Source organism: Peromyscus maniculatus, chromosome X, assembly GCF_049852395.1.
Source record: "Peromyscus maniculatus bairdii isolate BWxNUB_F1_BW_parent chromosome X, HU_Pman_BW_mat_3.1, whole genome shotgun sequence".
Classification (NCBI taxonomy): Eukaryota; Metazoa; Chordata; class Mammalia; order Rodentia; family Cricetidae; genus Peromyscus; species Peromyscus maniculatus.
In genome coordinates, this window is record NC_134875.1 from 5,933,943 (window position 1) to 5,961,081 (window position 27,139).

The following is a 27,139-nucleotide window of genomic DNA, read 5'->3' on the forward strand; positions in this document are numbered from 1 at the left end:
ATGGGAAGGAGAGAGAACATTTCACTGGGACCTGAGGGTGAGATCATTGGGACCAAAATATACTTGGCTCTGAGATGCTTGGCAGGCTGTACACAGGAACAATGCAGGCAGACTTCAACCAGCATTGCCAATAGGAACATTTCTAGATAAGGATATCAGGATGGTGGGGGTGGGGTTGCAAGAGCAGAAGAGAGGGGGTTCTATGTGTGTCCCCAGGCTCTACTCTGGAGATATCACACTCTACTTGAACTCAAAGAACCTTGAGGTCAACATCTACACTTATAAGCTGTAGAAGATAAGCCTACAAATAAATGGAGTGCAGGCAGTATCCTATGCATTTGCAAAACATTTCACCATGTACTTGAAGACAAGGTGTGGGCACCAGAGAGCAGACCCCTTAGCTGGGTTGTAAGCTAGGGAAACTCTTAATCTCTCTGCACCTTAATTTCTAAGGATTTCTGAGATAGTTAGATCACACAAGATACCCAGGTGGAGACACTTGGAGCAGCAGGTTCAGTAGAACTACAGAGGCCTAGGAGTTAGAAAATGCTCCTTGTTTAGGGATAAAAGTCTCGGTGATGTTCTGCCCTTCCACATGCCTCTGCTGTCAGCCACTTATGCTGTGGGTGGATCTCAAGTTTCATTTAGATATGTCAGACATACGGGATGAGAAAACCATGAAGTACTGGGAGAAGAGAGATTGTGATAGTTTAGAAAGCAGAAATTGTGTATCTTTTAAAAATAGTACTTTATCAACACACACCCACATGATCACTATGTATTGAATTGTATTGTCTCAAAATTCATAGTTGAATTTCCAATCCCTAATAGCTCAAAATATGACCTTATTTGGAACAGGTATATTGTAGATATAATTAGTTAAGATGATAATATACTAGGCTGGGTGACTAATTTTTTTAGCTTTCTTTTGTTTATTTCTTGTGTCTTTCACAACACGCATCTCGATCCCATTCATTTTCCTGTTCCTTTGTATGTGCTCTCTGCCCTTTCACACACCCCTCAAAAAAGTAAAATGTAAGAGCAAAAAGGGAAAACCCTGTCATGGAAGGTGTAGTGTAACACAGTGAGTTATGCAGTGAATTTTTGTCCATGTATCTTTACTTGCAAGTGTTCATTGCAAAGAGTCATTGGTCTCATTTAGGGCTCTGGTTTCTGGTACACTATTGATGCAGGGCCCTCACTGGGACTCCTCTTGGATATCTTGTGATTGTGTTGGAGAGATCCTGCAGCATTGGGTCTGCAGGACCAGCCCCTTCATGTACTCCTGCAAATAATAGATGGGGTAGGTGTTGAGGTGAGCCAACTCATAACCTTGGTTCTAGGTCTGGGTAGTTGCAAGGTTGGTCAGCCCACTAGTTCTCCCCCATCCTCACCACCAGCATTGTTCTGGCTAGCTACCCCTTACAGCAATGAGCAAGGAGCAGGGTAGAGCCAGTTCTCCTGCTTTCACAGTCTCTGGGTCAACACTCCCATACCTGGACCATCAAGGCCAGCTTTACCATGTTGCCCAAGTGAGGTGCCTGGGGTCACTCTCCCTAGTGTTGCAACTGATGAGAGGCAGGGACAGCTCTCTCACACTTATGACCTCAGAGCCAGCTCTCCCACTCGTCACACGTGACAAGGGGCAGGGAAAGCATCTCTCCCCTGCCCATACCACTATATGGCAGATAAGGGGCAGGGTCAGATCTCCCACTCTCAAGTTCTTGGAACAGTTCACCCTTGTCAATAGGGTCAATTCTGCTGTGCTTCTCAGGCAAGGTGCAGGGCCCACTTTCCAGCGTGCTAAAGATGGTAAGAGGGAGGGTCAGCTTCTTTGCCCACCACAGGTAACAGGGGCAAAGGGGCATGGTATTTTCCCCTCATCCTCTCCACCACATGGCAGACAAGGGGGTGTGTGGCCAGCTATCCCATGTCTCTGACCACAGGGTCAGCTCCACTCTGCTGCCCAGGCAAGGAGCAGGGCCTACTTTCCTGTGTGCTACAGCTGGTAAGGGACAGGGTCAGCTCCCTTGTCTATCACAAGCCAAGAGGATTGAGGGGTAAGGAGAGACATTGCTGCATGACAGATAAGTAGTGGGGGAAGCTGTCCTGTGCTCACAACTTTGGGTCTGGCTCACCCATAATTCTGCCAACAAGGTTGGCTCTAATCTGGTGCCCAGGCAAGGTATAGGGCCTGGTCTTCCATGTCCTGCTGCTGGTGAGCGGCAGGGACAGCTCTCCCACTCTTGCAACCTCAGGGCCAGCTCTCCTACCTGCCTCAGACATAGAGGGATGGGGGGAAGGCATCTCTTCCCCACCCATGCTGCCATATGGCAGATGAGAGGCAGGGCCAGTTCTCTCATGCTCATGTTCTAGCCAGGCTCACTTGTACCACCCCACCCCTGTAAAGAGGGTCACCTTCACTGTGCTGCCCAGACAAGATGCAGTACCCACTTTGACGAGTGTTGTGACTGGTAAAGGGAAGGGTCAGCTCACTTGCCAGCTAGAGGAGTTAGAGGAAATAGGGATGACATCTTTCACTTGCTCCCACCACCACATTGCAGATGAGGGAGGCAGTACCAGCTATGCCCCTCTCACACCCTTAGGGCTGGCTCACCTGTGCCCCTGTCTACAGGGGCAACTCTACTGTGCTGACCAGGCAAGATACAGGGCCTGTTCTCCCAAGTGCTGCAGCTAATGAGCAGTTGACTCAAGTCCCCAACCTGCTTCATGTGGTGAGGGGTAAAGGGAGGAGGACATCTTTCCCTCACCCATGCCACCACATGGCATATGAGAGGAGTGTGATCTGCTATCCCATTCTCATACCCTCATGGGCCAGTTTGCCCATACCCCTGCAGACAAGGTCAGCTCTTTTGTGCTGCTTAGATGAGGTGTAGGACCCTCTCTCTTGAGTGCTTCAGCTGGTGAGAGGCCAGACCAATTCTCCCTAATGTTGCAGCCAGTCAGGGGTGGGGTCAACTCTGTAAAACCCTAGTCTCTTAGCCTTTGGTGGTATCTAGAGCCATGGACATCAATAGAGACTGTGGCTGCATCAGAGCCATGAATCCAGACATGGGACTCAGCAGCATCCCAGGCCTACACATCACCATAGCCCCGGGTGGCAATCAAGCCACCCACCTCAGCCTGATCCTCATCTCTTACACTTCTTCAGATATGCCTCTGTCTGTAGTGCATGAACCATTCTGACTGTCTCTTTCTCCCATACCATACAATACATGTGCCCATCTACCCAGTGCTGCAAGGTTCCAGGTGGGCCTGTGTTTTCTCCTCATAGCCTAGGGCAGACTGCCCCAGGCCTGCATGTGGGTCTCCTTGTCCTGCTATGTCCATCATGGTACTGGGCAGGACCATGCTTCCTCATCACAAAGAAATCATAATAGTGCCCAAGTGCCTGGTGCTTCTTGGATGGGCTCCCAGTTGGTGCAGAGGTATTCCAGGAGTCCTCTCTCACACCGAGGCTAGAAGTGACCAATGTTCTTATAAGGAGTGGGAATACAGCTGGGAGAGAATGCCATGTAAATATGAAAGCAGCAAAAAGATGCTGCTACATGACAGGGAATGTCATAGAGTGCCAGTTTTGCCAACCAGAGAGGGTGGAAAAGAGGTATGGGACAGCTTCTCCTTCTCAACACTAGAAAGGAGCTAGCTCTATTGATAGTTTAGACTTCTAGTCTCCAGGACTCTCACCCTGATCACAGTATTTTGTTCCAGTAGCAGTCCCACATAACTACCCCCTTCCATATTTCCTATAGGTATAAGTTGCTTTTCATGGGGCTGTAATACAAAAGAAATACATTCCTAAAGAGGTATTGCACATCAGGGGTTGTATATATGTATAAAACATTAGCTGGATTTAAATTAACTTCTCTGTATTTCACACTGATATAGAGGTATAGAATAAGGATAACCTGCTTCCTTTTAATATATTCTGTTGACTCTTTCAACACTTACATTATTGCTTAACACTCCATCAACATGGAGTTGTTTGGAGTGGTTGATCACATTCTATAAAGCTTGTAGATGAAGAAATTATGATGCCATAAGTGAGATGTTTTTGCAATAAAGTGGAATGTTTTGATCAAGGCTATATGACTAGTAAGAAACAGCAGGGTGCAGTTTCCACCATGCTAGGACAGTATGTGACTAAGCCCATGCCCACATGTGCTGCAGAGGCAAAATGCCCTTGCTAGAAAAATACAGGGCTAAATATTGATGCAAAAGTGTTGTTGACTTCCCAGTTCTTCCTTGATGTCTTCCCAGCCTGCATGGCAACATTCTGCTATGACTATATGTTTCCACAGACTCCAATCATCTTCCTTCCTTAATCCTGGGACAATCCTCTTTCCCACTGGAGCATCCCACAATAGGTATTAAAGCTCCTTCATGTTCTTTTTATTCCATTTGAAACTTGATAAGATATAAGAAGAGAGGTAGAATACGCAAGTTTGTGCTATTCTATTTTACCACTATAGCAAAGTTCACCATCACTGGTAGAGTTGGGTTTAGACTGAGACTCAAATTTCAGACTCCACATTTAAGGTTATTTTTATAGCAATTGATCTTGACTATTGCACACTTACCATAAGCCAGACACTACCTTAGGTGCTTAGATGACCCAGTCTCATTGATCCCTTCTACTTTACAAATGTAGAGACAGAAACTGAGATAAAGGAGGAAACCTGCATCAAGTGAGAAGGCACAGCAATGGTTAAGCTAGGATGTAATTGTAGATCTGGTCAAGTCTATACCTAACATAGAGCACATGCATCCAGAGTTGCCTCTTCTGTATCTGTTCCAAAGATGAAGACTTCAACAAGTGGCCACCATGAAATTTTGGTTCCCAGTTCCCAGAGGATATTTCTAATGAATGGCCTCAGTCCATCAACCAACTAGTAGATCAGTAAAACATCCAGGAGGTCCCTTGGCTCAGAGCTGAGATCCTAACACATGTTTACAGATCATATCATTTATTCTTCCTAACTCCTGAAATTTGAGGGCCATCATTCTTGGATCCTCATAAACAGCAACCACATAGGAATCTTTCAGTGACATCCTTAATCTCATCTTAACTTGTCTGGAACCCAGCTCTCACCAATATGCTGTTACTCTATGTTGGTGACAGGAAACTTTGAAAGCTAATCATTCTAGGAACTTTTCTGGACTTAACATGAGAGTGCATGGAAGCAATAGTCATTTACTGGGACATTCGGCTCTGCTCACTATGGAGCCATTGGCTGGGTCTATTCAGTGCTCTACCTGCTGGAGTTAATAATGCAGCCCACCTTCTTGCAGCACAAATGCTTAACCCCTAAAGCTAGTTCAAAAGAAGGAGAAAAACCTTCCTAGAGAGAAATTATTTCCTCTAAGAATTCTAAGCTCTAGAGATTTGCAAGGAAAAAGCACAGATGCTAAACTAACATGCTGGGGAAGAAGGCAGGTGCCAGGCTAAATAAAGAAATGTGAGCACATACACAGAGAACACGCTCCTTTATTTCCACAGAGAGGCAAAATGTATATTAATAAGAATTTTGAATGCCAAGAAATCAAATAATGGCATAAAATCACAGTCAGCCCTAAAGCACCATAATTGGCTATTATACTGTACTATGGAAAGATCAGAGGATGACCTGGGGACATGGCTCTGAAGCTTCTGAAGCTTCACAGAAGCCTACTGCTCTATTTGGAGGACTACAATTTGATATGTAATTGATCAGAGTCATTCTTGGCCTTAGCCATTGATGCAAGAGTGAGGCTCTGGGAAGCCATGGCAAATCTCAAAAGCATAAGAGCAAAAAAATAAACTGAGTCTCATGTTCTAGACTGAGAGCTCTATAAGAAGTCTGAGGCAAATGTCTTTCCTCTTTCTAAGAAGCACACATGACTTCGAATGCAATGAGGGCTTAGGTAGAGCATGGCTAGCAGAAAGATAATGGCAGCCTCTTCTCACAATCCTTGTACCACAAGGAAGGGATACTTAATGTACGAGAGTACTTGGGTTTGTCTGCTCCCTTTCATGCCCATGCCTGGCCAGATATATGAGACAGCTATACCAATGCCATATAGTCCTTCTGTATTAGTCAGGGATCTCTAGAATTGCAGAACTTATGGAATGAATCTCTCTCTCTCTCTCTCTCTATATATATATATATATAGATATAGATATAGATATAGATATAGATATAGATATAGATATAGATATAGATATAGATATAGATATAGATATAGATAGATGGATGGATAGAGACAGACAGATAGACAAATAGACAGATATAGATTTAGATATATATAGAGAGGGAATTTATTGGAATGACTTACAGTCTGCAGTCCAAGAATGGCTAGCTGAGGATGGAAGGTTCAAGAATCTAGTAGTTCCTCAGTCCCATGAGGCTGAGTGTCTTAGCTGGTCTTCTGTATATGCTGGAATCCTGAAGAAGTAGGCTCCAATGACAGTGAAAGAATGGATGTGCTGACAAGGCAAGGGCAAGCAGAAGGTGTGGCCCAGATTAAAGACTTGGGTCATCTCACCTCAAGATCTGGATCAAAAGCCTGTGCCTTCTAGCCTCACATTTATTAACCTCCCTTTCTTCTCTTTGAACCTAAGGCACAGTTTTATATAGCTCAAACTCAGGCAGTTAGTTTTTGGATCAGTGTCTATGATGGCCAGCAGAAAACATATCACTTGGGGGCTGGAGAGATGGCTAAGCAATTAAGAGCACTGGTTGTTCTTCCAGAGGTCCTGAGTTCAATTCCCAGCAACCAAATGGTGGCTCAAAACTATCTGTAATGATATCTGTTGCCCTCTTCTGGCCTGCAAGCATGCATGTAGGCAGAACACTGTCTACATAATAAATAAGTAAATCTTTAAAAGAAAACATACCACTTTATTCCATTTTTTTGGAGCCATTATGCCAGTGGGACCAGGGGCCATACATGTTGGTGTTGGTGGGCAAGCTAGAGAGTCTGGTGCTTAGTGGTGCAACAAAGATTTTACAACAAAAATTCTAAATCATAGTGGGATGGTGGAAGTCCATACCTTTAGTCCCAGCACTTGGGAGGCAGAGGCAGAGGCAGGTGGATCTCTGTGAGTTCCAGGGCAGCCTAGTCTACAGAGAGAGAGAGTTCCAGAACAGCAAGGGTGGCTACAAATAGAAACACTCTCTCAAAAAACAAAAAAGTTCTAAATCATGATTTTGTTTGTGCAACAAGACATATGGCCATTGACCCTGATTCTTATAGCCTGGGCAATAATCTATTTCATTATCCTTCCTATATCCATTTCCTGTTTAAATTTTCCACGGCTAATTTCTATTGCCTATAACCAAGAATACTAAACAACCCATAAATATATGTTGAAATCCTAGAATATATTCTTCTATTCTTTCCACAGCCCTGTTTTCCTTTGAAGTCCATTACAAATCTCTCATCTTCTAAGAAACATAGTCTACGTATTTAATTTATTCTAACAATATTCTTGAGTGTTATGAGTCAGTCACTCTGCTAAGTATTAAGGCTGTTTCAACAAATTGCCTTCTGTTCATTTTGCATATAGCTCTTAATATTGTAATTAATGTTTAATAAACAGGACCAAATGATGAGGATGAATCCCTGGCATATGTGTGAACCATGATAGGGAAATAAGAGATGAAAAGTTAAGGCTACTGACTTTGATAATAGAAGACCAACCATCTCATCAAAAGAGATAATTATTCTAGTCAATGCATTAAAAATAATGTCTGAAATGTATCAAGGATTTGTAAAGATAATAATTATTATTTTGGCAAGATATCAGAAAGGTGAATATCATATCATTATATCTGGGGATTCTTCCATGAAGAAAGAGAAAATAGAAAATTTTAATTGTGCAGAAATTTTATGAAAAAATAAAATAATTATAATAATGAATTAACAAGATGGGTATAATAACAGATAACACAGAGCAGAAGAAAGAATTAATGAACTGGAAAATAACTCATGGGAAAATAGCCAGAATGTGCACAGAGACTCAAATGTACAAAACACTAAAGAGAGTATAAGAGACATAAAGGACAGAACAAACAATCCATGAGTAAGTGGCATCAGAGGAATAATGAGAGAAGGGTAGAAGAGCAACTGAATAGTTAAAGCACAGATGCTAAATTAACATGCTAGGGAAGAAGACACTTCTCGGGCTAGATCCACTAGACTATGGAGTTTTCAAACAGGGAAGGCATCAAAGCACAAATTAAAGAGGCTTCTACATCTCAACAAGGGTGAATTAGAGAAGAATACACTGAAGAATCACAATAAAACTATTGTAATAAAAATGAGAAAATACCAAAATAAAGTAGCATTCAATTATATAATGTTTTGTATTTTGAAATGTGTGACAATAATGACAGAAATACTTAGAATTAAGAATGAAAATGTGGAGAAATTGCTACTTCAGAAACAACTGAATAACAAGTATCACAGTAGCTATCCTGCAAGAAAAAAACCCATAAATCTAGACAAAACAGCCCAAAAATTACTTCCAGGTGCTAGAAATTAGACACTTCACTTGAGGAAATTGTTGTGAAGACTTTCTATTCTAGGAAAGAATGTTCATGGTTCTGAGAGACAGACATTTATCAGACTGTGATTGCTCCAAACCACAGAGGAGGCACAAAAAAAACAATTCTGCATGGAACCATGACCACACCTAACAGCAACTTTGAAATCTTCAAAAGGACTATGATAAAGCCATCAAGCCAATTAACACCATGGAAAAATCGACTTTAGACTACAAACTGGTCAGGACAATTTCAAGAAGACTAGCTGAGATGATCCAGCCGGACAGACTACTTGAACAAGGACTTGAAACAAGCCCTGAACTTTCCTTTTATGCAGAGACTGGACAAATGATACAGGACTTGACAATTAACCTAATTTTTTTCTTTTCAAGATTCCCTAAAGATATCTTCACCCCTAGAAAGCAAAAAGGAAAAGAGAATATAGATATGAGATAGATCATCGAATATACTCTGAGAAAAATGATAAAGAAATAATAGGATAAATAGGTAGATCGCTGAATCTACACCGAAAAGAAAAAGGGGAAGATATAAAAATGACAAAAGGTAGACTACTAAATCTATTATGAAAAGAAAAAAGAGAGAATATGGTTATGATAAGATAAAAAGGGATATTATGAAATCTACTTTTAAAAAGGAATTACTTGTTTTAAATAAGATAAGTAATGAAAATTTTTTGGTCTTAGTTTATCAGATGTTACTGGACTGGACATTGTTAATATATATAATGCAGTTTTTATCTGAATCTGTCAAATGTTAATGGACTAGACATCATTAATGTAATTTTTGGCTATATATATTGCATATACTTACTGGATAGTTTTTCTTGTATTATAAGCTTTTTTTAATTTTAGACAAAAAGAGAGGAAATGTTGTGGTATTGTGTTCCCCAAAATATTGTATACCTTAATAAACTTTTTGATACACTTTCTGATAGCAACAAGCTCCATAACTGCTTCAGTTAGCTGCATGGGAAAATGTCTCAACTGTAATGAACTGAACTGAAACCAAGCATAACATGACAGTCCTACTGAGGAGAGGAACAGAGATCAGAAAATAGGAAATGTAAAATGATAATCATCTGTGAGATAGGATCAGAACCAGAGAAGGATCACAGATAGACAGAAGCACCAAAAGTCTACAACATCATATGCCAGAACCATGAAGACAAGCTATTACAAACTAGATGGCTTCAGCAACAAAAATATATTCTCTCAAAATTCTGTAGGCTGGAAGCCCAAGATCAAGGTGTTAGCAGGACTGATTCCTTCTAAGAGCTGGGACAAGAAATGATGTTTCTAGATGGTTTTCCTCATCTTGTCTTTATTCTTTATAACTTCTGATACTGCCTTCTCTTGATACATATCTTTCTGTAAAAAAATTATTCTTCTTATAAGGACTCCAATCTTTTTGGATTAGAGCCCATACTGATGACCTCACTTTAATTTGATTACTCTGTAATGGCTCTATTTCCAAATAGGAAAACATTGGGAAGTACTGGAGGTTGTGAATTCAGTATACAATATTTGAGAATACAGTTCAACATACAAGTACTAGTGTAGAATCTTCTGAAAGATTATGAATGAATCTGAACTATAAATTGAAGGCAAGATAATGTTCATGAAGTTAAATATACAATGAAATATTCAAAATTTAAGGTTATATGAAATTTTGACATAAATTAATTAAGATTAAAATATTCCAGATACTGATCAGCAAAAAAGGAGATATGAAAAGTATATTCTATAAACAAATCCAAATATGTCATTGATGGGTGATTAGATAGGGAACCTAAGCAGAGAAGTGATAAAATATCCAAAAGAACCAAATGATAGTCTAGAATTGAAAAGGACAATAACTGAAATTAATAATTCACTGTATGGGCTTAATAAGTATTTGAAAAGGACCGAAGATTGACTTAGCAACTTTAAAGACACTAGTGTAATTTATCCAATATGCAATAATATGCTGAGAAGAAGGATGAAGCAGAAAAATGCTGTAAAAAAATAGTGGTCAAACACTTCCCAAGTTTGATAAAAACTTTGACTTATATAACTAAGGGTCTCAGTGAACCTTAAGTAGAGTAAATGGGAAAAAAATTACCTAATCACACTATAGTCATTTGGTTAAAGTCAAAAATAAAAGAATATCTCTAAAAAGCCAGAAGAAAAAATATAGGACATATTTAGGAATGATACAAATAATGGCTAGCCACTCACCAGAAAGAATGCATGCAAATAAGCTTTGGAATAAGATTTTTAAAGTACTGTCAAAACAAATGATTCAACAAAATACACTCAAAACCAAGGTTGAAATAAAGGTACTCTCAGATAAATAATTGCTGAGAGAATTCATAGAAGTTGATCCACAGCAATAAAAGGAAAAGTGCATTACATGAGAACTCAGAACTAGAGGAAGATAATTAAATATTATAAATGGTAAGAGAATAGGTTATCATGAAGTACTTTCCTTATTTATTTTACTTGTCATGATTTATTTAAAATAAAATTGATTGACTCTAAAAATGATGGAACTTTTAAGGTAGGTTTCATACAATGAATAAGATTATGGCAAGAATATAACACAAAGCACACAGTATGACTGGTAGATGAAATTATACCTGTTGAAAATGATTACAGTCATATATTAGTCAAGTGAGAGGTATCATGCAGAAAGTGGGAATTGGAAAGTGTAAGAAAATGCAAAATGTTGTGTGAAATGGTGGAACACTGATAATCTAAAATGCACATTTTTAGCACTGAAAAGATTAAAAATAATGAGAGTTATAGCTCAGAATGGAATAATTAAATATTAATCACAAGAAACAAAGAATAAACAAGAAAACAGATAACAAGCAACAAAATCTGACAAAATCTTGCTCTGCTGCTTACTTGTCAGGTACCTTTTGTCATATTATGAAACCTTCTCAATACTCCATTTCTTCAACTGTAGCATGGTAATAATACCAATATAATGCATTTGTTATAAAACTAAAAAATATTAAATTGAAAGACACTATTAAGACAAAATATCTAAACACAACAATATTAATGATTATATTAAGCAAAATAGAATAAAACACTTTGATTGAAGATTAAACTTGAAGGCTTGAGAGATGATTCAGTGGTTAAGAGCACTGGCTGCTTTTTCAGAGGACACAGCTTCAATTTCCAGCACTGTGTGTCAGGTAATAACTGTACCTCCAATCCCAAGGGATCCAATGCCCTTTTATGGTCTCTATAGGTACCAGGCATGCATTTGGCACACAAATATAAATGCAGACAAAACACTTGTGCACATAAATAAAAAAAAAGTCTTTAGCAAGCACGTGGAAGTCTTTGCATTTGATACTTAGCACCACAAAACATAGTTGTCACATCAGATAAAAAGGAAAATTCAATAATATATCTAAATACATAATTTAAATATATCCACATCGATTTTTTTAAATGAAGAAGAATAAAACAGACAGTGAGATATCTTGATAGAGGGAGACATCATGAGGATAGGGAGAAACCTGATGTGAGGGAAGTTCCCAAAAATCCACGGGGATGACCCCAGTTCAGACTACTAGCAGTGGTGGAGGGGGTACTGGAGCTGGCCTACCCTGGTGATCAGATTGGTGAATGCCTTGACTGTCATCATAGAGCCTTTGTCTAACTGATGGAAACAGATGCAGAGAGCCACAGCCAAGCCCCAGGCCAAGCTCCTGATGTCTAGTCAAAGTGAGGAAAGAAAGATTCTATGAGCAAGGGGCAACAAGACCATGATGGGGGAAACTTACAGAGACAACTGAATCAAGCTGATGGGAAGTCATAGCCTGCATGGGACTGGACTGAGTCCTCTGCATGGGCAAAACAGTTGTATAGCTTGGTCTGTTTGAGGGGACCCTGACTGTGGGAATAGGATCTACTCCTGGTACATGAAATGCCTTTTTTGGAGCCCATTACCTATGGAGGGACACCTTGCATATCCTTGATTCAGGGGGAAGGGCTTGGACCTGCCTCAGCTGAATGCACCAGGCTTTGCTGACTCCCCATGGGAGGCCTTACCTTACCTCCTCAGAGGAGGAGATGGGAGGTGGCCTGGGGAGAAAGGCTGGGGGGGGGGGAATCTGTGGTTTTTTTGTGGCATGAATAAAAAGTTTCTTAATAAAAAAATAAGTAAAATAAGAGGTATAAAACAAAGACAAATCTACATTCGTTACTGGTAATTTCATGCCCCCCTTTTTTCTTAGTAACTGATAAACCAACTAGAAAAAAATGATTAAGGATGTATATGTTCTAAATAATATTATTAAACTTTATAACTTAATTACTACTTTTAGAATATCACTTTAATTTCCAAATCCAGTTATATTCTGATACTAAAACTAGAAGAAAGTGTCCTAAAAGAAACAAATTGTATGCTTGTATCCTTCATAAACATGCATGGAAAAAACTTTCATAATAAATGAACCAAGTAAGTTTATTAATATATAAATAGGTCAATATGTTATGACCATTAAGTAATTCCAGTAATTCTAGAATAGTTTAACATTCAAAATCCAATGTAATTCAAATTTGTGAACTGTAGATAAAGTATTGCTAGAGGAGAAAATTAAATTAGGCAAAAGAAAGATCTCAGGCCAACAATCTAAGCATCTATGTTAAACCTTAGAAAACAGGAAACTGAGAGGGTAGTGGTGGTGTACGTCTTTAATCCCAGAACTCAGGAGGCAGAGCCAGGTGAATCTCTGTGACTTCAAGGCCAGCCTGGGCTACCAAGTGAGTTCCAGGAAAGGTGCAAAACTACATAGAGAAACGCTGTCTTGAAAAACCAAAAAAAAAGAAAAGAAAAGAAAAGAAAACAGCAAACTGAGATTAAATTAAGATTTATCACAGTTACAATCCACATTGCTATATTAATGAAAGGGCACACACACACACACACACACACACACACACACACACACACACACACACACACACTCACACACACTCAGAGAGTTATATAATAGTCCTGCACAGTTAATAGACTTTTGAGAAAGTTGCAAAGCAATTCAATGGAGAATGACTAATCTTCTCAATCAATGGTGTTGAAGTTATTGAACATCCATATACATCAAATAAAAACTAAAACTTCTCAAACCATCCCTCAAACATCATACAGAGATTATATGAAAAAGTTTATGGCTATACAGATGATGCTATACAACCTTCTAAAGTAAAGACAAAATATTGACAGCCCACAGTTACACAAGAATTCTTAGACATGACATCAGAGACAAGACAACAAAAGATGGAAAATAGTGACTTCAGATTCATAAAATAGAGAGATGGCTCCACAGTTATGATCATTTGCTGCTTTTCCAAAGAATCTGGGTTCAGTTCCTGTGGAGACCCACAGAGGCTTCCTAGTGAGAACGTACTCAGGGTCAGAGAATCTGAGCTTGCTTTACCCAGCAGGGCTGCATAATGGGATGATTTGACCATGGGCATGGTTAACAGGTATTTTGAAGGGTCTACACTTGGCTGTACATTGTACATTGATCTTGCAAGGGGGAAATATTTTGCCATGCCCCTTGGCATTTGTATAAAAAGCCCTTTTGAATAAATGCCTAGGGCAGCTGGGTATTGACCCAGGGCCCTCTTGAAGCTATCCTGTGTCTGTCTTATTATCTCTTGCTATCTATCATTTCCTCATTCCTTTCTCCTCCACATAAGAACTCTTTGAAAGGTGGGAGCATGTAGGAATTGGACTTCCATAGACACCCACAAATTCCAACATCCATGTGGTGACTCACAACCATCTGTATCTAAAGCCCTCTTCTGACCTCTGTGGGCATAACACATGCAAATGGTACACAGACATAGATGTAGGCAAAACACCAATACTCATAAAATGATAAAAATAAAATATTAAAATTTTTCTTTGTGAAATATCTGCTAAAATTAGAAGAAAATATTTGCAAATCATATAAATAATAAGACATCTATAGCTAGACTACATGAAAGCTCTCACATGATTGAAAGAAACAATTTTAAAAAGTGAACATTTCTAATCATTGTAAAGTTATGTGTAATTTTAAGAAATAACACAGAAAGATCCAGTGGTCACTTTCTCATTTTCTCACAGTGGCAATACTTTATCAAATTCACTATAATATCTCAACCAGGATATTAGCATTGATACAATCTAGATACAGAACATATCCATCATCAAAGAGATACTTCATGTCTATGCTTTTGATCACCATATCCATTTCCTTCCCCGAGACCCTATCCCCAACACTAATACCCATCAATCTATTCTACATTTATGAAGTTTTCCCAAGTCAATCATAAATTTGCTCTGTATTTTGCATTTAGATTCACTCTTTGAAAATTCATTCAGATTGTTGCATGCATTGATAGTTTTCCTTTAATTAGTGAGTAGTATTTTATGTTTGTGAATTCATTATGGTTTAACTATTTACCCATGGAAGGATAACTGAACCATTTCCACTTTTAAGTTACTATAAATAAGGCCTCTATATATTTATAGAATCTGTGTGACTTTGTTATGGTTGTATGAGAATTGTATATAGTTTCTTTTTTATTTTTATAAATATTTTTATTTTATAGTTCATTTAATTTTACATATCAGCCATGGAATCCCTTGTTCTCCCTCCTCCTACCCTCCAGCACCCCCCCCATTCATTCCCCATTCCCACCTCCTCCAAGGCAAGGTCTCCCCTGGGGATTCAGCCCAGCCTGGTAGATTCAGTTGAGGCAGGTCCAGTCCCCTCCTCACTGCACCAAGACTGAGCAAAGTGTCTCAGCATAGTCCCTAGGTTCCAAAGAGCCAGCACATGCACCAAGGACAGGTCCCTGTTCCACTGCCTGGGGGCCTCCTAAACAGTTCAGGCTCATCAACTGTCTCACTTATTCAGAGGGTCTGGTCCAGTTCCATGGGGGCTCCTCAGCTATTGGTTCACAATTCATGTGGTTCTGCTAGTTTGGCTATTTGTCCCTGTGCTTTTTTCAATCATGGTCTCAATATCTCTTGCTCATATAATTCCTCCTCTCTCTTGCTGGTTGGACTCCTGGGGCTCCACTTGGGGCTTGGCCTTGGATCTCTGCATCTGCTTCTACAAGTCACTGGATAAGAGTTGAATCATGAAAGTTAGGGTGTTGGGCCATCCGATCACCAGAATAGGTCATCTCAGGCACTCTCTCAACCATTGCCAGTAGTCTACAGTGGAGGTATCTTTGTGGATTTCTGGGGACCTCTCTAGCACTCTGCTTCTTCCTATTCACATGGGGTCTTCATTTATCATGGTATTTTTTTCCTTGTTCTCCTGTTCCTGATCCAGCTGGGACCTCCCACTCCCCTAAGCTCTCTTTTCCCCGACCCTTGCCCTCCATTACCCCCTTCTCACCCCCAGTCTGCTCATGTAGATCTCATCCATTTCTCTGTCTTTGGGCAAACCCTGTGTCTTTCTTAGGGTCCTCTTTACTAGGTAGCCTCCCTGGAGTTGTGAGTTGCAGTCTGTTTATCCTTTGCTTTACATCTAATATCCACTTATGAGTGAGTACATACCATGTTTGTCTTTCTGAGTCTGGGTTACCTCACTCAGGATGATATTTTCTAGTTTCATCAATTTGCCTACAAACCTCATGATGTCTTTGTATTTCTCTGCTGAGTGGTACTCCATTGTGTATATGTACCACAATTTATTTATCCATTCTTCAGTTGAAGGGCATCTAGGTTGTTTCCAGGTTCTGGCCATTACAAATAATGCTGCTATGACCATATTAAGCATGTGTCCTTGTCGTATGATTGAGCATTCCTTGGGCATATGCCCAAGAGTGGTATTGCTGGGTCTTGAGTGAGGTTGATCCCCAATTTTCTAAGAAAGTGCCATATTGATTTCCAAAGTGGCTACAAAAGTTTGCATTTCCTCCAACAGTATAGGAGTATTCCTCTAGCTCCACATCCTCTCCAGCATAAGCTGTCTTCAGTGTTTTTGATTTTAGCCATTCTGACGGGTATAAGATGGTATCTCAGAGTCATTTTGATTTTGCATTTTCCTGATGATTAAGGATATTGAGAAATTCCTTAAATGTCTTTCAGCCATTTTAGCTTCTTCTGTTGACAATTCTTTGTTTAGCTCTATAGCCCATTTTTTAATTGGACTGTTGGGTATTTTGATGTAGGATTAACATAGTAAAAATGGCAATCTTACCAAAAGCAATCTACAGATTCAATGCAATCCCCATCAAAATCCCAACACAATTCTTCACAGACCTGGAAAGAACAATATTCAACTTCATATGGAACAACAAAAAAACCAGGATAGCCAAAAGAATCCTGTACAATAAAACAGCCTCTGGAGGTATCATGATCCCTGACTTCAAGCTCTATTATAGAGCTACAGTAATAAAAACAGATTGGCACTAGCATAAAAATGGACATGTGGACAAATGGAACCAAACTGAAGACCCTGATATCAATCCACACCCCTATGGACATATGATTTTTGACAAAGAACCCAAAACTGTGCAATGGAAAAAAGAAAGCATCTTCAACAAGTGGTACCAGCATAACTGGATGTCAACATGTAGAAGACTGCAAATAGATCCATATCTGTCACCATGCACAAAACTTAAGTCCAAGTGGATCAAAGACCTCAACATAAATTTAGTTACTCTGAACCTAATAGAAGAGAAAGTAGGAAGTAGTCTTGAACACATTAGCACCAGAGATCACTTCCTAAATATAACACCAGTAGCACAGACACTGAGAGCTACAATTAATAAATGGGACCTCTTGAAACTAAGAAGCTTTTGTAGGGCAAAGGGCACAGTCAATAAGATAAAACAACAGCCTACAGAATGGGAAAGATCTTCACCAACCCCACATCTGACAGAGGGCTGATATCCAGTGTATATAGTTTCTTAAGAAACGGCCAATGTCTTCTCTAGAGTGTGTATAACCTTTTATGTTCCTGCTAACAAATGTGAGTGATTCAGTTTCTATGCATCCTCTACAGAACTAGTGTTGTCAATTTTTTTTATTAATTTGAAATATTTGTAGGAACTTTTCCCTGTGGTTTTAATTTTGTTTGATTTAAGAGCTAATGATATTGAATATGCATTTTGATCCACATGACTATGAATGTATCCTTTTGCATAGATTTTTACATTATATATACATAATTTCAATTTCTTGCCAGCGTTTACCAGTTTGAGGGAGGTATAGACATCCCTAACATCCCATGTTTATAATGTAATTTTCCAAGTATATGTAGACCCACATCAGACCACATTAAACAAAATTTAGTGAACTTGAGAAGTCTGTACACTGTTGCTGGCTGGAAGGACTGAAAGTTTTCTTCCCATTAATATTGGAATAAACAGAATGGTTCCTTAAAGTTTTCTGTCTGGCTATACTGCTCCTACAATGAAGTGATTTTGGATGTAGTTACCAATCTATCACCAATATACACTTGTGCTAAAAATCCACAGAATGATATAAAAGTGTCAATGTACAAATAAAATTGTTTGAAAAGAAGAGCAGAGTTACAGGATTTAATTGACTGACTTAAAAACTCATTGTAAAGATTGAATTTAATAAGTGCAGCATTGGTATAAGGATAAAAAAATGTTCATAGAAAAGAATTAGAGCCCTTTCTTACAAAACTGTGGCTGATTGATTTTTCAAAAGCTATGTCAAAGTAATTCAATGGATAATAACATACACTTTGAAAGAAGATGTAATTATAATTAAATATTCATACATGAAAACGAACTTCAACCTTTACTGTATACTGTACACAAATAAGTTGAAATAGATCTAAACATAAAGACAAAACTACAAAATTTCATAAGAAAATGTTATTTGCAAATTTGGTATGGACATTTTCTTTCTTATTTTTAAGAGAAACGTTTATTTGGAACATAGTCTTATATACTCTAGTACACAATTTATTGACTTAATTGCTTTTCATCCTGTAGAAAGACAATCTATCATGGAAGAAGTGTGCAAGTAATACTATAGCCTTATAGCTAGGAGCAGAAAGGGGAAAGGATGAAACAAGGCTTCCACAATTCATAGGGAAGGCAAATTTCAGTGCCCCCCAAACCACTTCCTCAGTGCCACCCTTTAAAGACTCTACTAAAAAGTGACTAACACTTAGACCTTGGGGGAATATTGGAAATCCAAACCAAACAAAAAAAAGGGGTATCAGGATCTAACAAGAGGACAAGTTTGCAGCTTACTAGAGAAATGCCCACAATTTCATGTTTATAGAAGTATCATTTACAATCTTGTATGGAACCAACTTTGATCCTCATCAGAGTTTGCAGCTGCTATTTATTTAATTAAAAAAACTCAAGCTGTAACCAAATAAAAGTATACCAAAAAAACCAACTATGGAATCCATTATATATTGGTGAACTACTCCTGAACCTAGGGCCTGCCCCATAGTGGTTGATATACCCGGTGTCACTCTTATGGAGAAAACTGATTTTCCTAATCTCAGCAGGTATAAATGACAGTTCAGTTGTTAACATGTACTGTGGTGTATAGGTTTTAATTAATTCATTTTTAAAATAAAATATAAGACAAAAAAACTATCACATTGAAATTGGACAGAACAAACCAACAGAAGGAAAAGAGCACAAGAGAAGGCACCAGAATCAGAGACCCACTCATTTCCACACTCAGAAATCCCTCCCCTCATAAAAAATACAAGAATGAATGAAACAGAGTTGCTTCTTTTTGACTATCCATAAGATTGACAGAACGTTATCCAAATTATCCAAAAGGAAGAGAGAGAAGATCTAAGTTAACAATATTAGACATGAAAAAGAGTGGCTGTACTCCACCAAATTGGAAAATGAGAGAGAAGTGGACAATTTCTTGATATATACCACTTATAAAATTTAAATACTCAAGATCAGATAAACAATTTAAATAGACATATAACCCTCCATGAAATAGAAGCTATGGTAGTATTTTATTTGTACTGAAATGTGATTTTAATTTTATGTTAATAAATAAAGTTGCCCCGGGGGTCAGAGCTATTAGCAAGGCATAAGAAAGCAGGGCAGTGGTGGTGTATGCTTATAATCCCAGCACTTGGTAGGCAGAGCTAGGTAAGTCTCTGTGTGTTCAGGGATACAGCCAGCATTGGAGACACACGCCTTTAAGACCTGGAGGGCTGTACATACAGGCAGTGATGAGGCAGTCACGTGTTTGGGTTTACAACCAATGAGAAGGCAGAACAGAAAGACTATATAAAGACAAACACACAGGAAGTAGCTCTTTTTCAGAGAGGTAGGACCACCGCAGGAGGAAGGGTAAGGTTTTAGCTCTGAGCACTGACCTCTTGGCTTTCACTTTTACATTGGTTCTGTGTTTCTTATTTAACAAGACGGTTGGTTACATCTACATTTGGCACCCAACATGACAAGATTCCCTTAAAAACTGCTTGGCTTGGGGCAGGTCCGGTTTCCCACAAGGGCAGCCAGCTCCCTAGCCCGGGCCCAGGTCGACTTGGCCTCAGGCCGGACTAACCATGAGCTACTTGCCTAAAGCCGGTGCTACAAACAACTCAGGCCTGCCCTGTGAAACAGGGCCCCTGCCTGTAAAGCAAACACAAGTGGTCGGAGCTTAAGGAAGTCAGAGCCAAGCCTTGACTTGGCTCAAGAGGGAACATGTAGCAGGATTTGAGCTTTAGCTGGCTATGCTTTCTGCATTCTCTCTCTCTCTCTCTCTCTCTCTCTCTCTCTCTCTCTCTCTCTCTCTCTCTCTCTCTCCCTCTCTCTCTCTCTTTCTGGATTCAAACCTTGGGCACTAAGTGACTGTTTTGAAATTCCCTTGGATATCTACTGTTCTACACAGACTTGGGAAGACACAACATATCAGATATTTTAAAGGAGAATATTTAAAAGAGAAAATTTTCCACATTAAAAACAATGGGTTTTATGTGTACATTGGAAGAAAATTGGGCTTTGTTTGAAATTTTTGGCAGTCTGACAATGGAACAACTATATGAGAAGATTAATATTGATTGAATTATGCCATTTATTACTATGCTTATCCTCATTTTACTATTTAAAAAGATAGTCAATTTAAGTGCCAGGATGACAGCTTTAGAAAAACTTGTTAAACCTGTAAAAATTCAGACAGAAGAAATTAACAGTGAAGTTGTTTCAAGTTTGGATCATAAGGTTACAGAAAGAAAGCCTGTTTTCACACAGTCACCCTTAATTTATCCTGTAACTGTACAGCAGTTGCCTAATCAAATGATTACACAAAATATTTGGGCTCCAATTGAAATGTTGATTTAAAAAGGTCTAAGGAGGCAATAGTATCTTATGGCATGCATTCCCCATATGTAAAGCAAATGTTAAACTCTTGGTCAACATATAATAAGATTGTACCACAGGACTGGTGGGAGCTGGCACAAGCTGTTCTGGAACCAAGCCAAAGGCTTCAGTGGTTAACTAGGTTCAAGGATGAGACTAAAAACATAGAAAAACAATGGAGGGATAAGAGAATACAAGTTTGCCAGGATCAGCTTATTGGAGAAGGCCAATATGCTTCAGTACAAACACAATGTCTATATGATGTCCAAACCCTAATTTTATGTCGAACGGCAGCCTTGAATGCATGGGACAGAGTTGAGGAACCAGGAAAAAAAAAACTTTGTCATTTACAAAGATAATACAAAGCCCAAAAAAATCTTTTACAGATTTTTATTCATTTATTTATTTATTTATTTATTTTTTATTTTACAACACCATTCAGTTCCACATAATAGCCACAGATTCCCATGCTCTCCCCCCGCCCCCTCCCCTTCACCCCAGCCCACTCCCCATTCCCACCTCCTCCAGATCAAGGTCTCCCCCGAGGATCGGGATCGACCTGATAGACTCAGTCCAGGCAGGTCCAGTCCCCCCCTCCCAGACCGAGCCAAGCGTCCCTGTATAAGTCCCAGGATTCAAACAGTCAACTCATGCAACAAGCTCTTCTGGACCAGAGATGAGTATCTGGGCCCAATCCCGACCCCATCCCTGGGTACCAGCCACTCTGGGAAGACATGCCCAACTTGGCACCAGGTTCTGGCCAGCGGGCAGGTCCTCTTTTAGCCCCACCGGGAGGGATCCCCTTTTCCAAGCCCCCCAGCAGCCCCTGTAATCTCCACGCCCTGCCCCCACGCCCATCTGCCTGAGACCCCAGTCATTTCCTGAGACTTAGAGACTGGCCCCCAGCTCCCATCCTGCCCCTGATTTCCCTTCTGGACCAGAGGTGAGAATCCGGGCCCAACCTGGACCCCATCGCTGGGCACCAGCCACTCTGGGAAGACCTGCCCAACTTGGCCCCAGGTTCTGGCCACCGGGCAGGTCCCCTTCTAGCCCCACCGGGAGGGATCCCCTTCTCCAAGCCCACCAGCAGCCCCTGTAATCTCCATGCCCTGCCCCCACACCCATCTGCCCAAGACCCCAGCCACCTCCTGAGACTTAGAGACTGGCCCCCAGCTCCCATCCTGCTCCGGAATTCCCTTCTGGACCAGAGACTTCCAGTCCAGATAAGAGCTTCCATCCTGCCCCAGAGTTCCCATTTGGACAAGAAAACTCCCATCTGGACAAGAGAGAGAGACTTCCTGAATCTGTCAGCTCTTTCTGAACCAAGTACACTGATAAGACCAAGAAGGAACCACAAGGAGATGGGCAGACATCAAGGCACATGTACATACAACAAAATGAAGAGCAATACTATTGATGTAACTAACTGTCTTATTAAATAAGAAACACAGAAACAATGTAAAAGAGAAAGCCAAGAGGTCAGAGCTCAGAGCTAAAATCTCACCCTTCCTCCTGCTGTCTTAGCTTCGCAAAAGAGGGCTACTTCCTGTCTGTACGCCTTTTTTATAGTATTATTGTTCTGCCTTCTCATTGGTTGTAAACCCAAACATGTGACGGCCTCGTCACTGTCTGAATGTACAGCCCCCTAGGTCTTAAAGGCATATGTGTCCAATGCTGCTTATATCCCTGAACACACAGAGATCTATGGGATTAAAGGCATGTGCCACCACCGCCACACTCTTGCTATGGCTCTAATAGCTCTGACCCCCGGACAACTTTATTTATTAACATACAATCAAAATCACATTTCAGTACAATTAGATTACCACCACATTTCCCCTTTTCTATTTTAATAAAAACAAAAAAAGCAAAAGGTTATAACTAACAAAAGAAAAACTATATACAAAAATACAATAACTATATACAATATATACAAGTAATAAATACCTAAACAGGTATTTGACAAATCAGAGAAAATAATTCCATTATCTATCCTATTTTGGTAAATCCAAGATGTATCTAATGCACTTTCTATCCTAATTAATTTTCAACTATAACTAACTAATCTTCAACTATAACTAACTAAACTTCAACTCCCTCAGAGACCCAAGAAGGGAATAATATTAGCTAACAAAAATAAAAACAGGAAGTGCATGCAAGCAACTTCCAAAAAATTTGTGAGTTGACAGAAACAGCCAGCTGCCTGGGCAGTCACCTGAGGTTTCTCCGAAGTGTTGGGGCATCATCTTCAGCCTATAGGCTTAGTGTATCTGACAGACTCATTTGTGATGTAGGATGTACACAAGGTCAACAGTTCAACCTCACATTGGGTGAGAGCAGTCCATGTACCAGAAACACCTGAATTCCACTAGTGTCCTGTCATGATTCAGGATTTTAAATTCTGGAAATTGTTGACAGTTTTTAAATTCAGCTGTCCATTCTTCTTGGCTGTGTATATATGGCTTCATCTCAGCATCCCCTTCATCTCCACATCCCTCTATTAATGCCAGTCTACTTTCGAGAGGCATGAGCTTTCAGCTGCTGTTCCATTGTACAACAGAAGCCATCAGCCCTCTGCCTGTTAAGCTGCCTTCGAAGAAAAGGTCACCGTACCTTTTCCAGATGCGAAGGCCACTTCAGGGATGGGCCATATTGTCCTGGCCTCAGAAGATGCCTTTTGATAAAGCCATAACCACACTTGTTTTGGCAAGGATCAGTAGTCCCTTGTTTCGTGTTCTGTCTGTCCATTTTGTCCTGTTGATTCGAGGATACTTTGTTGTCTAGTGGCTAACTTTTGCCACAATGAAAGTTGACTCCATATGCAGTTTCTTCACTGCCCATATTTTCTCTGAAGTAGATTGGTACTGCCAGGAGCCGACATGTCTCAAAAAAGAAAATTTTTCTAAGTTATTAAAACATTTTAAATGCCATATTCTGTAGATCTCTGAAGGGTTTGAAGATGACCTGTCTAAAACATCTCTGCTCAATTTTAAAACATATCTAATATGACTACAAGTTCTATTGTAATGTCTAACTACTAACTTTCATTTCTTTATATCCTAATAGTTCGTAATAATAACATTCAAGGATCAGAAATTTGCATTACATTGTTAAATGAATGGTATGAATACAATTAGAAATATACATATAGCATTTTCTAACAATATCAATTTCAAATTTGTATACAATATAAAACAATTCAATCCAATGTAAAGTATTAGTAATTGTCTTTTTATTTTATTTTCTTTTTTTTAAACAAGAACCTTAAATCTAATCTCCTTTGCTTAGCCTTTTTCCTAACCCTTGACAATAACTTGTAACCAACCCCCCTAAATACTGAAAATTATCCCAGACCCAAAACCCATTAAAAAGACCAAAAAACCACCCACTCCACACCACCTCTTTGGGAATGTGGGCGTCATATTCTTAAAATTGCTTCCTGCTGGGTATGGGTGAAGTTTTCTTTATCCTGAAAGAAAAATTTTAGGTTAATTGTCAAATTCTAGGAGAGGTAACTATATCCTTCATTATCCAGTCTGTGTATAATGCCAAAGTTCAGGGTTTATCTCAAGTCCTTATTCAAGTAGTCTTTGAGACTGGATCATCCCAGCTAGTCATCTCAAAATTGCTCTGAGCACCTTGTAGTTCAAAGCTGATCTGTGGATGATGTTTGTCAGCTTAATGATATTATTATTGTCCACATGGAATTGTTGTTGTTGTGGGGCCCCATCTTCTTTCTGGAGACTTCAGTTGATGTTAGGCCTGGCCATGATTTCCTGCAGAACACTGATGAGAGTCTCGAACACAAAAACATATATATGAAGCTAGCCTTTTTTCTGGAATTAGTTAGTACTCTATATGACCATTCATATCTTAACAAAGTTTAAAATGTATATATATATATATATATATATATATATATGTGTGTGTGTGTGTGTGTATATATATATATATATTAATCTTGTAAATTTTGATATAAAATTTATACTTTGAGAAAAGTTTAAAGAATCAGAATAGAATCAAAGAGTTAAGATTAGTAATAGAATAGTCCCTTAATTAATTTTGCTTTTGTCCTGTACGATAGCAGAAGATGGCTCTTTTATTCTGGCATGATACAGGGAGTTTGCATTTTCCTTTTAACAACACGCTTGAGTTTAAAGAGGGAGAGAGCCATTCTCCAACTCCAAAGTCAGTTTTAAATTTTAATTGAACTGGGACTATTAGAAGACCAATAGTGTTTAATCTTTAAAGAAAAGCAGAAACAAACATTTAGGAAGACATAAAATTTTTTAGATAATATATACCCATACACTGTTTCACTCTGTTTCTTGGGATAGATGATTTGTCCCTTTTCTTCAGTTGTCTCATTTGTCCAGTGTTCTTCAAATTCCTTAACCTTCATTCTCCTAAAAGACAAAAAAAAAAAAAAAACCTTTCCCCAAGACTAATTTTGGGGATGTTTCCTTTTGACAAGTTATTATCTGATTAAATGAAAAGGCATGTGTTATTGATACAAGTTAGTTTAAATTGGATGTTCATGCTGGTTGATGAACTATCACCTCCTCTAATTAAGAGGTCTCTCTTGTTCAAATCGAACCTTTATCAATTTTGATGGTACCCACAGCTTATCTTCTCCTGTAGAAACAAAAGCAAAACCTCGTCCCCAATGTAATACATACCCTGGTTTCCATTCTGAGGTCAGCACATCCTTAAAGTATATAGGCTGATTTAATTCTGTAGTTTTTTCTATTATCCAATGTCTCTCTGCAGCTGTTGTTCCTTTCTCATTGGCATTCAGAAAATTCAAAGTTAGAAGAGCATTATGCAGTCTATTTCTGGGAGTTTTTGTTACCCATTTCTGTTTGTTTAGCATATCCTTTAGAGTTCTGTTTGATCTTTCTATAACTGCTTGACCTATAGGATTATGTGGTATGCCTGTAATATGCTTTATATTGTAATAAGCAAAAAACTGTTTCATTTTAACAGAGACATATGATGGAGCATTGTCAGTTTTGATTTGTGCAGGTATACCCATGATGGCCATAGCTTCTAGCAAATGAGTGATTACAGAATCAGCTTTTTCAGAACTCAAAGCAGTTGCCCATTGAAATCCTGAATAAGTATCGATAGTGTGGTGTACATATTTCAGTTTTCCAAATTCTGCAAAGTGAAACACATCCATCTGCCAGATTTCATTTCTCTGAGTACCCTTTGGGTTACATCCTGCTGGTAATGGCGTTTGATTGTAGAAGGAACAAGTAGGATATTTCTTTACTATTTCTTTGGCTTGTTGCCAGGTTATGGAAAAATCCTTTTTTAAACCTTTACTATTGACATGATTTTTTTTATGAAATTCTGAGGCCTCCAGCACATTTCCTATCAATAATTTATCAATCTCATCATTGCCTTGTGCTAGAGGGCCTGGCAGACCAGTATGGGATCGAATGTGAGTTATATGTAAAGGATGATTCCTTTTCCTGATTGTATCTTGTAATTGAATAAATAGTGAAGTTAATTCTGAAGCATCAGGGATAAATTCTGCAGTCTCAATATGTAACACCACTCTTTCAGCATACTGAGAGTCAGTTACTATGTTGAGAGGTTCTGAAAAATCCATTAATACCAACAGAATAGCATACAATTCTGATTTTTGAACTGAACTATACGGACTTTGAACCACTTTACTTAAATTTTCTGATTTGTAACCTGCCTTTCCTTCTTTGTTGGCATCTGTATAAAATGTACGAACTCCAGATATGGGTTTTTGCTGTACAATTCGAGGCAAGATCCATTCAGCTCTCTTTATAAGATCAATTCTATTGCTTTTTGGATATTTGCTGTTAATTTCTCCCAAAAAATTACTGCAAGCTCTTTGCCAAGGTTCACTTTCTGTCCATAATTTTTCAATGTCCTCCTTAGTTAATGGTACGAAAATTTCTGCTGGGTCTATGCCTGCTAATTGACGAAGTCTCAATTTTCCTTTGTAAATCAAGTCAGAGATCTTTTCCACATAAGTTTTTAAGTTTTTATTTGGTTTATTTGGTAAAAATATCCATTCCAATATAATATCTTCCCTTTGCATTAATATTCCAGTAGGAGAATGCCTAGAAGGTAAAATAACCAAAATGCAATCCAGCTTTGGATCAATACGATCCACGTGTCCTTCATGAACTTTCTTTTCTACCAAGGCTAATTCTTTCTCAGCTTCAGGTGATAATTCTCTTGGACTATTTA